This window comes from Seriola lalandi, unplaced genomic scaffold (assembly GCF_002814215.2).
Source record: "Seriola lalandi dorsalis isolate HSWRI2012SDOR001 ecotype SW California unplaced genomic scaffold, Sedor1 jcf7180002054694, whole genome shotgun sequence".
NCBI classification, from domain to species: Eukaryota; Metazoa; Chordata; class Actinopteri; order Carangiformes; family Carangidae; genus Seriola; species Seriola lalandi.
Window position 1 is genome coordinate 356830 of NW_019525247.1, and position 12122 is coordinate 368951.

The following is a 12122-nucleotide window of genomic DNA, read 5'->3' on the forward strand; positions in this document are numbered from 1 at the left end:
GTGGGGAAGGGGGAAGTTGAGGTGGTGCTTGTGGCTTTTGACACCTGACAGACATCACATAGGACTTGATAAGTAGTTTGTTTGTTGTTTTGAAGTAATTTTATTCATTTTATTGTGAAAGTTCAGTGACTTTTTCTCCAGGGGAAATGTCTCAGTTTGTCTCCTCACTCAGCTGCAGGTAAAGACAGACAGACGGCGAGTGATGGAGAGGAGGAGGAACAGCAGTGAACCAGTTGAAAGCACAGGAACAGCTTGTGTGTGCCACCATCTGCTTACGCACAATTCAAAAGATGGGTGTGCATGATGGAGAAGTACAACATGGTGCACACCGCTGTGGTTTCCTGTTTGTTAGTGACCTCAGAAAATAAAGATGCACATCAGAGCCCAGACATGAAGGCGACTGCAGCAGCTGTAAGTTGATACTTCTGAAAAACAGCCCTCCGTATATGTGTGTGTGTGTTAAACCACAGGGAAGTGACTTCAAATAAAGATAAAACAGTGAAATCAGCTTGAGATAGTGGAAAATCATGAATATTCAGAGTGATGTTGCTCATATTCTGCTTCTAGGTTTTTTGTGCATGTACACATTCTGCTAAAAAGTCACACAGATTAAAGTCACAGTAAAGGGAGTTATTCTCTCCCACAGAGAACTCTGCTCCTGAACACCTTGTTTGTATTGCAGCATTTTCTTCTCTAACGTATCTACATTACCGTGTGACACATTTGCATAATGACGACCGCAAACAGCTGGTTAGAGCAGTGGCTGTGAGTTTGGTTAGGCTACCTCCACACTACTACCTTTTCATTTTAAAATGGTGTTTTTCAAACGGAAACAATCTCCGTCCAGACTTACACACCTGAAAACACATACAGTACAAACATGAGCAATCACGAACACCGGGCCGGGAAGCAGTTGATTAGTTGCACAAAATACTACGACCATGGAACGGCGAAGACGGATGCAGTGTTAAAATACAGGCTTTAACTGAACAGCAGCTGCTAGCAAAAACAACAAGGTCAGTAACACTGTAATTCATTATCATGTTGTATTCACCACTGGCAGTCGAGGCTGATGAGACCCAGTCAGGGAGCGGCTGTCATTGTTTCCAAAACTGTTTTTGCCTGTTCGGACTGAAAAAACCCCAGAGTTTTTAAACTAAAACGGGTCCAGCAGAGTTTCCAAAAATCTCCATTTTCGGTGCTCGAAAATTTCGGGATAGTGTGAACTGGGTGGGGGTGGGGGTGGGGGGGTAAGCTGGTAAGTCTGCTTCTCTCTGCCACTTTTTTCTTTACGGACCACACTGGGTTAAAGTTAGCCTTTAATAGATGTTATGCTGTTGCCAACTGTCTGCTGGAACAAGCGCTAACGTTAGCTAATATAAGTCAGTTTGCTTTTGGGGTTGTGACTGCTTGGACTAGATTCTGCTCTGCTGTGGTTTGATACTGCTGAGTGTTCAGTATTCACACATTGCGAATACCTTGTGCCGCAGCAATAAAACTAGCTTCAAACTTCTACTGACAACGTGAAACGTGTTAACCACAGGTTAGCTAATCGTCTTGTATAGCTAACGTCGCCTACGCCAAAACAGTCACAGGAAATGGAAACTGATAAATAGATGCAGTGTTAAAAATGTCACTGAAAAAAAGATTGAAAAACATGGTAATACAAACAAGATAATCAGATAATAAGATTGTAGTTTTTTTTTTTTTAAAGCAAGTGTTTTATTTTTCAGTGCTAATACAACTTTTTCCAGTACAAGTGTTTCAATGCCATTGTTTCCTTTTTCAGTTCAGGTTTTGTTTTCAATGCCAAATTTTATTTTCAATGTTAAAATTTTATTTCAATGTTCTAGCCCCGTACGATTCTTCTACACCAATGTCAAAAATATACATATAAACCTTTTCATGACGGTAGCAGCAGCAGATCTCGGTTCCCGTTCTGTCTCATGAGTTTGTGCTGCCTGCATCTTCTGCTCTCTGTCTGGACATCTTCACCTTTCTCCTTCCCGGCTGAAGAAGTTTTACGATTATTATTTTGAACTGACAGGAAACATATCAAACATTTATGCAGCATGGTGGAAAAAATCATGCTGATTACAGAGTTTCACAGGAGAAACATCAAAACGGGAGATTACCTGACAAACTTGATTGGATTTGAATTGGATCTGATTCAGGCTGGAACATGAACAAATGGATTTGGTTACCTTTTCCTTCAATTCCATTTTAGTTCTGTAACATAGCTACTAGTTAGGGTTAGTTTTTTTAATTTGCTTTCAGATCCTCCTCATCGATAAGAGGATGAGGTTTTTGAGGTTTGACCAGTCAGAGGAAAATTGACTTGGAGGCCTGAGATAATGATACCTGACCCAGCTCTGACAATAAAACTATCGAGCTGGAAATGAGCAGAACAGGTTCAAACATTTTCAGGTCAGTCTACATTATCATACATATCAACATATCAACATACCACATTAACTTTGACTAAACTGGAGTCTTGTAGGTTTCAACAGCAAATGTGACGATGTAAAAAAGAAAATGTTACAAACAAAATACTCCCAACATTACAACACACAGCTAAGCAGTGAGTGAGCAAATGCCCACAAAGACACACACACACACACACACACACACACACCTGACCTGAATCTGAATGCTGTAATCTTCCATTTGTGGTTTTTCGCCAGGAAGAGAAAGGTTACCAAATAACTCGTCACCCTGTGGTGGCAACATACACACGAACACACACACACACACACACACACACACACACACACACACACACACACACACACTGCTGACCAATAACTGAATTGTTTTTAAACAGGAGTGTGAAGTCGAGCTGCAAAACTCAGTTTCACTCCTTCAGTTTCTGGTGTTTTATTTAAATAACTGCTACAACAAAAAATTTACATATTGTTTTGAAGACATATGTAAAGAAACTGAAGAACCACATTTTCCTTCATATTCATCTGTTTTCTAATGTTTTAGTGCAGAAACAATGTTTTTAGAAAAGTCGGATGAAGTCTGTTAATAGAAGGGAAGCTGCTAACAAGTGTCTGAATGAGACTGCAGAGGTTTGTGGGGACGTTAAATATCATCACGTCGAACATGAAAACCGATCGACTCACCAGTCCACCTTTACAGCCTTGCTGTGTTCATACAAACTGTTACTAACCGTGTAGGAAAGGCTGGAGACGTTGAAGTCATGTGACTGTGGTGTAGTTGGTTTATAGGCTAACATTAGCTTTTTACTTCTGCTGATTGTATTTATGCTTTGAACATAATAAAGTGATGTTCATTAGTGAAGATGATCCTGCTGAACTAAACCTCAGGATCAGAAACTGCTGTTTATTTTCTCTAATAATCCAAAAGACAATGGAAAATGATCTTCTAACCGCAACCTTAAGGTAAAGTACTTGATGACCATGATCTGTTCCTGAACCTGACCAAAATGTGACCATTCCATAATCTCTGTGTGTTTATTACTGTAACCATGACGACGAATGTCTGGTTTGCCTGCCGCTCTAGGGAGGATGAACGACCTGTATGACTGTTCAGGTTGGAGGACGTGTTCCTCGGTGAAAGATCTCCAGCTGTCATGACAGGTCTGTCCCAGCAGGGGGGGCCACATCCACATGATGGAGGTCACTGACACCTGACACAGTTCAGAAACAAGAATATTACTTACATATTACTATCACTTCACTTCATAACAAACAAGCAAAGGAAACCTCCTCATTCATTCATCTGTCAGTGAAAAATAGTGTCAGTAAAGTGCAAAAGTAGATAGAAGTCTTAGGTTTAAAATGCAAATTATGACATGTAGTGCAATCATAATGCACAGAGGATTCACAGTGTCAGTGTCCAGGTACTATAGAGTATTAGACTATTAAACTACCCAGACACTGATGATTTATAAACATGATTATGAATCCGACACTTCACATTTTAACTTTGTTTTTAACATAAAGTAAATTAAAGTTCATTCTAACAGGTAAACCACATATTTAGTGTTACGTGTGATTCCGCCCCTGACCCTGATGTCAGCACCAGACTCCGGCTGGGTGAATGAGTTACACACAGTGTTTACAGTTGTGACAAGGAAATTTCCACTAGGAACCAGAGACAGAGAGTGGGCGGGTCTGACCTCAGTAAGAGATCATGTAGACTGGAAGAAGTCCTGTAAAAATACCTGGGTGGAGTTTGAAATTTAGTGTATGAGGGCCATTTTCCAATATGTAGCAATATTTACTAACTACGTGTTTAAGTGACTTAAGTGGACCCTGAGGAGAGGTATATCTTGGACTAGATCAGATCGCTGAGCATGGCGTAGCTTATGAAGATGCTTATGAAGTAATGCATCCCTCTATCCTGTCTCTTAGAAGCTATCACTTAGATCTTCAGCATGTGACTCGCAAGAAAGAATCTGAATTGCAGACACGTTTAATCCTCAGTAATTGTAAATATAATATAATATAATATAATATAAGCAAAGTTTTTTTTTTAACAGCTGCTTAACTGTTTATATTTTGTTGTTGTGGTATATTATGTTTATCTTTTCTCTTTTTTTTTTTTTACAATTTCATTCCACATTTTTGTAGATTACTGTAAATATCAAATGTAGATTAAGAACAATGTTGCCATGATGCAGTTGTCCTGTACAGTCCTCCCACTGCTTCAGTAATAAAACCCTCCAGTTCCCCTGTTGACTCAGGTTAAGTCTCATTACTGGAAGAAGACTGCAGAGCTTTGGCTGCTGTCTCCGTCTCTTCCAGGAAAACACACATTACAACATAGTGTTTGATTAAAAAAAAAAAAAACCCTCATAAACTGTGTCTGACAGTTGGTGATGACCCTCTGCGCTGTCTGAGAACTTCCTGTCTTCATAACACGGCTCAGCTGATGTTTATTTTGCCAGAGACATGACATGAAGACGTGTGTTCTGTTACTCTGGGTCAGATTCACGGTTCATCAGGTTTATTCTGCAGACGAATCCCTCCTAGACGTTAATATTTGGAAAGCTGCCTTCTGTCTCTGCTGTAGGACTCCATTACCTTCATTCTCCTTACTTGAAAAAGTCATCAAGGTCTGTCTGGTGACTTCATTATTATGGAGAAGATGAAGCATTATAAGTAAGGAAGAGCTATACAGGAAATACATCACCAGGCAACATAGGAAACGCATGTTTTTAATGAATGAAGCTACATTTATTAAAGGCACAGGTTCCTGGAGGTTGTTGTGGATGGAGGATGTACAAAGTTCAGGACTGTTCAGACCAGGTTCACATCCAGAGTCCCGTCTGTGGTTTAGACAACAGCAGCTCTTTGGTTCAGGAGCTAAAGATGGAGGCTTAGGTTAAATATCTGAAGTCACTGTGAGCTTTTTCTGTGTTAAAGAAGCTGTGTGTATGTTTTCCCCTTGATACATAGCTAATGTTAGCATTAACAGCTTTTTACTGACCAGTATAGAAGAAATGTTGTGAGTTCAGCATCAAACCATTCCTTTACTCACCAACAGCTGTCTCCAGATGTGGAAACAAACACCAATGTTTACTCTTGTGTCTATCACGTCTTTTCTTCCACTGAAGTTAGCATGCTAACCAGCTAGCTTCAGCCTGGTCAGCCCGTCTCGTCATTTTCCGATACCAAGTCACTGTAGCGTCCAGGCTGAAAAAGCGCTTCTCAGAGGACGTATTATAACTCCTTGTATTGTCAATGCAACTATGGCTGAAGCTCTTGTCAAGGCTAATAAGTAAATAGCTGTTAATGCTAATGTTAGCTATGTAGCAACGTGAAAACGAACAAATACCTCCTTTAATACAGACCAGGATCTTTCCAGAACCTGAACCAGGGGCTGTGAGAGTCTGAACAGAACCATGAAACAGTTTCATAAAACTGGGGTCACTACAGGTGGAGATTGAACTGTTAGTCCCAGATAGCAAAAATAATTCTGGTCCATACTAGGGCCACGTGCTTATTTTCTTCTGGCCCAGTACACGCCCAATTCCACGGCCCAAATCTGGCCCATATACAGCATGGTCGTCAGATGCTTCTTCCACACCTGGACCAATTCTGGCGCACACTTCTGGCTGTTGCCCACATGTGGAGGAATATGAGCCAGACCCCGGCACAAGAAACATTTTTAGGGGACAGTGATAGTGAGGTTCAACCAGCTGGTGTTGGTCTGACTTCTGATCTGGTCCAGTTGATCCTATATCCAGTTTTTCTCAGTGTGGACCTGGAACCTGGGAGGGTAACCTGAAGGTAATGTGAAGGGAAGGGAGGAAGCCGCCAGATGTCCTTGTATTCAGTATTAAAATGCCTGGAATCACTGCGCTAAAAGGCTCACTGTTCACGTTTTATTCTGTCGGTCACTGAGGTCACAACTGCAACCACAAGTACAGCAGAGAAAAGTAATTAAATGATCTAATGTTGACAAAGTTAATGAGAAGTCAGAGCACAGAGGTCTGGATGTTATCTCATATCAGGACCCACATCGGTTTTATCTGGTCTGGAGAGGAAGTGTTTGTGTACAGTTTGATCAGCTCTATTTCTGAAATGAAAAGAAGTAAATCCACCTCCTGCAGGACACACATGTTAAATAATCAACTTTTCTCTAAATGTTAATGCATCATAATTTATTTAACGAAAGTAAAAAAAAGAAATCTGACTGTCTGACACCAACGACAGTCTCACGCTCAATTTCACTGAGATTGCATTTTTCATCATTAACTGAAGGTCCTCGGCTGCGTCCGCAGGAGTTGATACAATGCTGCCATGTGATTGGCTGATTGGATAATTACGCGAATAAACAGGTGAACTAGGTGTTCCTATTAAATTGAATGGTGAGTGTAGATCAGAGGGTGCGGTGATGAACAAATACATTCTCCAACCCATCACTAACTCATCGCTGCCAATCACAGAGAATCATGATGATTACAGCTCAACACATGGACAGATGTCAGCACACCACAAGTTATGAGCCATGTTTGTGGTGTAGTGTAATCAGCTTGGCATTTAACCTGTGAAGGATGTCACGAGGGGCGGAGCCGGTTGGTTAGCGGGAATGTAACCCTGAGTCATTACGGTTCATCTGCCAAGAGTAAAAGAAAAAGTTCTGAACGCAAAACTCAAACTAATTTTCATTGTCTGAGAATGAACGCAACACAGCAATGTTTTCCTATTTTTTGCTGTTGGGTGATACTGGTCAGCGCAGGTATCATTGATTGTTACCATGGTAACATTAGTCTTAGCCCTGAGTTAGCTTGGGGGTAAGGTGTCTAATGTTTTTGTGTTAAAATGAGTCAAAAATGAGTGATTTTTGTGAAACCGACGCAACAGACCAGTCTGACATATCACTGTGAACCCGGCCCCTGGGCTCCATTTAAAATCCATGTTGGAGCTTCGTTCTGGTTCTCTCTCCTTCCTGAGGCATCCATTTGGTTTGTGTTGCTGCACCATACATTACACTCGCACACTTCTTCACTCATGAACCCACCTACACTGCTGATCTTGCTGATTACACAGCCACTGTTAATTTAACTGTGACACTGGGCGTTTATTCAAAGTATTGAGTTTTCTCTCCAGTGGCCTTGAAGTCACGCTGCAGCAGAAACAGATGTGGTTCTGAGTCTATTTTCAACATCTAAGACTCAGTTTCCACCAAATAGCAACAACCATGGCACAGACCACTCTGTACAGACCACTCTATAATTCAGAGTGTCAGTGCAGTATGGAATCAGAGCACACCGCCGTCGCCTCCCTGTTCAGCATTCAAGCTGAATCCGACCCGACCGCAGTGTATCTGCTCACAGACTGTGGGTCAATGAGTGTGAGTTACTCATGTAGAACCAGGCTCGGATCAGTCGATCTCCTTCAGTAACTCAGGGAGATCGAGCAGGATAAGAAGTGAAACCCCTCACATGTGGTTTTCTGGGACACCGCCAAGTCACTCAGCTGGACTCATTCAAGACCAGATTTAGACCCAGAACCGTCAGCATTTATAGAGCCCGCATCTGCCCTGAAGCCACAATGTTAAATTACAGCTCGGCTTGTGACAGTTGACAAAATTAAGATGTTGCTTGGAATAAGACGGGAGGGAAGACAAATGAAGACAGGAGGGAGGAGGAGGATGGATGAAGGACAGGGGGGAAAGCAGAAAGTATGTGATTAAACATTTTAGCACAGATGTAAGTTCTTTTTAAAACACAACATGTTTTTGATTCTAAATTTTATAAATGATTTCTGGATTGTAAATCCGGGTCTATTATTCTGCCAACAGTCCATAAACCAGGATCACTCATTCTGCTTTGTGAGACATGAAATAATTGTTGTAATGAGTCACAACGAACAGCGTGATTCATGTCAGATTATTTTATGTCATGTCTGAAACATTTAAACATAGTCAAACGCACATTCACACACTCTTATGACTCTTGTCATACTCTTGTTTAAAGGCCCCAAGAAGCTGAGATCAGTTCCTGTCAGTGTGGAAGTCTCCTAGAGCGGTGCGTCACAATATTATTTACTTGATTAGGCTGGCGTCAGCATAGAGAGGTGTGCCTGTGGAGGGAAAGCCTGATATTGCACAATACTGGCTGCAGAAAGTAGCTGAGGTTTGTCCAAAAAGTGGCAAGAGTTGTTGCCAGGTGAGAAAAAGTCATAAAAGGTGTCTAAATGATGCTGACCGTCTAACCAAACGACTGACCAATCAAATAACTTCAGCATCAGTTACCAGGGTAATTTACCCTGGTTCTTATTAGCATTCATTGATTGAAATTTGGAAGGTGTTTTTTATCTAAGTGTTCACATTCCTCATTTCACGTTTTCAAAGTATATAAAACTTGTGTGTTTTTTGTTACACCTCAGGATAAAGAAACAGATGTAATCAGCAACACATCAGCTACTAATCTCAAACTATGAATAATTATTATAAATAACATGTATTAAATTATCCTTAATGCAAACCCAGCTGTTTTTTAAAATGGGTCAGATAAAACCAAGCCAAGAGCAACAGGCAGCCAGTGTGAAAGTCTGTTATCATGGTCTAACAGACCAGAAATCAGTAATTTCACTAATGTGTTACATTTATAACCACTGGAGCATAAATTAGCGAACAATGTGGACACAACTGTGGCATTGCGGGCCAACAGCCTGGTGTGAGAATATACAAGGTTAGTGCATACTGCAGAAGACTGAATTCAGAGTTCCACAGTTGTATAAATTTTTCCCGAAGTACCATAAACCCACAAGCAGTGTTTTTGAGCCTGATAAGGCTTCAAAACCATCAATGTATTTGTAGAATTGGCCTTCGCAGATGGCATGTCATTGACTGACTTCTACCTGAGTTGAAGAGCACAGTTCTTTTGTCATGACTCAGTGATGTTCAAACATTGCCCCGTCTTCAACAAGACAAACTAAAGTCTACTGGAGAATGTGGGCATTGATCCCACTACCTCTCACATGCTAAGCGAGCGCTCTACCATTTGAGCTAATTCCCCTGTAGGAAGTCAGTGTATTTGATACGATCATAGCCAAGCCTTGAGAAAAATTACCGTCCGTTAACCTTTGAAAACAAAGGATTAAATAAGCTGTCAAACTTCTGGCGTAATTTATGAACAGCACATTTATACAGTTTGACTTGTAATTGTCATTAGAAATAACAAAACGATAGCTGCAATGATAAACTTCAAACACAGTTTTGTTCCAGAGTATCATAAACCTCTGTGTCTGATGAACTTGCAATCCCATTGATCTTTAAATCAAACTGGATTTCAAGGATGGCATTTCATCATCTCACTGGTACTTGAGTAGTAGTCCTTTGTGCAGGTGTGGAAAGGACAGAGGTGTTTTGGAGAATGTGGGCATTGACCCCACATACTAAAATGTATACCGACGAGGATGGGATTCGAACCCATGCGTGCAGAGCACAATGGATTAGCAGTCCATCGCCTTAACCACTCGGCCACCTCGTCCTCTTTAATCGTTTTTTCTAAGGAAAAAGGTGGTCTGGTTAGTAAGCCCGGGAGTGTTTACAGGTCAGTTCCTAAAATAAGCATGTCAGTACAGGAACATATAGGAGCTAAAGTTCACCCTCACACCTGGAAAGTCTGGTAAAGTGAATGAATAGAATAGTTGTTTTATTAGCACCAGATGACATTTCATTGACTCACTTGCATTTAAGTTGGAAAAAGGACTTATTTTGTCATGATTAAGTGCTTTTCATAAATTGTCCCGTCTTCAAGAACAGGAGCTAAACAGGAACTGCAGTGGAGAATGTGGGCATCGATCCCACTACCTCTCACATGCTAAGCGAGCGCTCTACCATTTGAGCTAATTCCCCTGTAGGAAGTCAGTGTACTTGATACGATGATAGCCTAGCATTGAGAAAAATGACCCTCCGTTAACCTTTGAAAATATAGGATTAAATAAGCTGTCAAACTTCTGGTGTAATTTGTGAACAACACATTTATACTGTTTGACTTGTAATTGTCATTAGAAATAACAAAACGATAGCGGCAATGATAAACTTCAAACACAGTTTTGTCCCAGAGTATCATAAACCTCTGTGTCTGATGAACTTGCAATCCCATTGATCTTTAAATCAAACTGGATTTCTACAAGGATGGCATTTCATCATCTCACTGGTACTTGAGTAGTAGTCCTTTGTGCAGGTGTGGAAAGGACAGAGGTGTTTTGGAGAATGTGGGCATTGATCCCACTACATCTCACATACTAAACTGTATACCGACGAGGATGGGATTCGAACCCATGCGTGCAGAGCACAATGGATTAGCAGTCCATCGCCTTAACCACTCGGCCACCTCGTCCTCTTTAATCGTTTTTTCTAAGGAAAATCGTGGTCTGGTTAGTAAGCCCGGGAGTGTTTACAGGTCAGTTCCTAAAATAAGCATGTCAGTACAGGAACATATAGGAGCTAAAGTTCACCCTCACACCTGGAAAGTCTGGTAAAGTGAATGAATAGGATAGTTGTTTTATTAGCACCAGATGACATTTCATTGACTCACTTGCATGTAAGTTCGAACATGCACTTATTTTGTCATGACTACATTGTCCCGTCTTCAAGAACAGGAGCTAAACAGGAACTGCAGTGGAGAATGTGGGCATCGATCCCACTACCTCTCACATGCTAAGCGAGCGCTCTACCATTTGAGCTAATTCCCCCGTAGGAAGACAGTGTACTTGATACGATGATAGCTTAGCATTGAGAAAAATGACCCTCCGTTAACCTTTGAAAATATAGGAATAAATAAACTGTCAAACTTCTGGCGTAATTTGTGAACAACACATTTATACTGTTTGACTTGTAATTGTCATTAGAAATAACAAAACGATTGGCGCAATGATAAACTTCAAACACAATTTTGTCCCAGAGTATCATAAACCTCTGTGTCTGAAGTGCATCAGAAGTGTTTGTGTCTGATGAGTCTTGAATGCCATTGATCTTTAAGTCAAACTGGATTTCAACAAGGATGACATTTCATTTTTTCACTGGTACTTGAGTTTTCCATTGGGCTCGTGTGAAATGATCATAGGTGTACTGGAGAATGTATGTTCTTTTCAAAGCACGTCAGTACAGGAAACATACAGGAGCTAATTTTCAACCTCACACCTGGAAAGCGAATGAATAGAACAGTTGTTCTGGAGTACCATAAACCCCTGAGCATTCTGTTTGAGCGTGATGAGCCTGATATTGCATTAGTTTGTTGCAAAGGTACAAAGTGGTCTTGGTAGTAAATCAAGGAGCATTTCCAGGTCAGCTCCCAAAATTTTCACGAAGGTACAGGATCACTTTAACGTCTTGATCTGAGTCTGTAAAGACCCTTATGTTATTATTTGGTAGTATATGAATAAAGCTAAATTGAATTTAATGAGTTTTGGCTATGGTGCATTCAGACTGCCTGCACAGTCTCAACATGTTGCTGGTCCTGTGTTTCAACATCCAGACTCTTCTTGGAATGTGGCTTCATGCCAGTTTTCTCTAACACCAGTCAGTGTAGAATATAGGTCAGTGTTACTCCAGTATAATAAATCACATTGTGAATTCCTTCCAGCTGGATGGTCTGCTTCAGGACACACTTAAGGAAATCAAAAAGAGCTTAC

General features: G+C 40.8%; 2 non-coding genes across 2 annotated transcripts; both read right to left on the reverse strand.

Annotated features, from left to right (window-relative positions):
• Positions 1-9891: 9891 nt before the first annotated feature.
• On the reverse strand, positions 9892-9973 carry trnas-gcu (transfer RNA serine (anticodon GCU)). The gene has a single exon. It is a non-coding gene; the product is annotated as a tRNA-Ser (tRNA).
• Positions 9974-10746: 773 nt separating this feature from the next.
• Positions 10747-10828, reverse strand: trnas-gcu (transfer RNA serine (anticodon GCU)). The gene has a single exon. It is a non-coding gene; the product is annotated as a tRNA-Ser (tRNA).
• Between the last annotated feature and the right edge of the window lie 1294 nt (positions 10829-12122).